We start from the raw sequence: 2,604 nt of genomic DNA, 5'->3' as shown, positions 1-2,604 counted from the left end.
AAATTGTTTTTACTTATTATTTATTGAAAATTTAAAAAATTAACTATGTATTTATTTACAAAAAATTTTTAATAATTATATTATTAAAATAATATTTATTATTTTAAAAATATTTCATGAGTTATTAAGCGACTAATCGTTCATATGAGCACAATTTTGTTAAATTATAAAAGTACCCAATTACAATGTTTGAAAATTTATGATTGCAATTCGGATTGAAATTTTTGAAATTATAAATTGTTTAAAAGTGAGAAAATAGACAATTTCAATTGTGTGATTAGATTGGATTTTTGAAATTACTTCTAAAGTTATTGAAATAAATTTTTTCTCAAAGAATAAAATATTCCATATAATTAGAGTTTACTGTTCATAAATATGAAAATTAAAATGATGATTACATAAAAAGGATTCAAATTTATCATTTTAATGTATATACATATACAAATACATTTGCAAGTTAACAAAAATATATTTTTAATAAATTCAAAGTGAAAACTCAATTCTAAAATGTAAATTTTAATACTCATACTAATTTTCTTATTCACTTCTGTTTTGACGATTTCATTTACATATACATATACGCATAATATACACATAACACGTGTATATCATATACATCAGATTGTCATTTAAATATTTTTCATATAAGAATACAAAGCAGTATATAAGAATGTATAAGTACATAAATTATGTAACTATGTACTTATATATTATGTAAACGCAATTATTTTAGTTCTTTGCAAAAAATAGTGAGTGTTCCGTCAATTAATGAAGAATCAATTAATGACGGAAATTAATTCCTTTCAATTATATAATAAAGTACGTATATGTCTAGAGGTCTATTCGGCAAAAATTCTGTATAGTTTGTAGCTCTTATACCAAATTTCTTCAAAATAGTCACAATGTTTGCCTGTAAAACTCAATATATATAAAATATTGATATATAAAATATAACCATATATGGCTTATTAGCAAATTTAAGGGGTTTTTATTATTTGTAAAAAACAAGGTGCAATTAATTGTGATGATCACACGGTTTTTTCGTCAAGCTTACAATTGGTTCATGAATTTCGCATATATTACCAAAAATATGCGAAATTCTTAATTAATAAATTAAAGTATTCCAAATTAATATATTATAATTTTTGAAACATCTTGTTTCTTATAAAGTTATGAATTGGCTTTAAAGAAAATATGGAACACATTTAGATTAAATCAAACATTTGAATTAATAATTTTATAAAACTATTTCATATAGCACTATATAACTTATACATATAGTGTTAATTGTCTAGCATAGCATATAAAACTTATCTTAAAGAAGTTTAGAATGTGGTAGTGAATATACCCTTAATTCTACACTAAATTTAATTTTGTTATTTGTCTGTATTTTTGTATATACATAGTTATAGTTGTACATAATCAAATAAGAAACGATATATGTATTATATATAATAAAGAAATCATATTAAGATTGTAAAATTTATGAATAATTTTAATAATTAAATTATAATTTTATTATATGTATAATTAAAATTAATATTGCATTTAAATGACATTCCAAAATTAAATTACATAAATTATTAGTTAATTTATTTAAAGATTATTCTGTAAAAATTGTGGTTATTTTTACAATTTCCGTACAATTCGAATATTATTATGTTTTCTTAATAAAAAAATATACGGTACCATGTAGAAGTATTACATTTCAGAACTTTGTGAATTAGAATTCAATAGATGCATTATGAATCAGAAAATATTGAATATATTGAATTCAACTTACAAGAGCTACATTTGCCGAATTTGGCAGTAAAACAGTGCTATTGAAATTTGGTTGTCATGGAACTGAATAATGATTTCATTCTTATTTTTAGTAGCTTAGTAATTGGTATATAATTTGAAAATATAAGAACATATGAGGTACTTTATACCATGACTTTAAAATTATTGCAGCAATAAGGTATATTAATTCCAACAAAATTCAGAAAATAAAAATCATAAGCTGAAATGTTTATCAATATCGTATAGTATTGGAAGTAACACGATTTCAATATTTTAATACCATACTTTTTGTTAACATGATATCGGAACTCTCTCTTTGAATTAATTCCTGAAAAAGGACATGAATAGTACGATGGTTGCATTTGAGGTTGAATTTAGCTTAAGTTCCGGGTTTTTTTCTCCGAAATTATGTTTATTTTTAAATAAAATAAAATATTTAAGATCCAAAATGCAATTGCTTTAAAGAAAAAACGTAAATTTTTGAATTTACTTGCCGTTTTTGTTTAAATGTTGTGAAGGCAAACTTATAAAGTTCCTTCCTACCTTAAGAATTCCTTAATTGTTGTGAATAATTTAAATAGCGATTTTTAAATTACGTTGAATATATATAGATAAAATATTTTATAATGTGTAAATTTGGACAATTTAAGAAAAAAATCAAATTTTATAGCACTTATACAACATAGAGAAATAAAACCAAATGGTCTTATGTCTTTTTGTTCTTTAAGATAAAAATTGGTACGGCTGAACCAAAACATCTTTTAGGAATTAATAAAATTTAAAATGTTAACAAAATTAAAAGAAAAAAAAAATAATATCAAA

Source organism: Condylostylus longicornis, unplaced genomic scaffold, assembly GCF_029603195.1.
Source record: "Condylostylus longicornis isolate FDR11 unplaced genomic scaffold, ASM2960319v2 ptg000010l, whole genome shotgun sequence".
Taxonomy (NCBI): Eukaryota; Metazoa; Arthropoda; class Insecta; order Diptera; family Dolichopodidae; genus Condylostylus; species Condylostylus longicornis.
Note: the sequence above shows the minus strand (reverse complement) of the source record.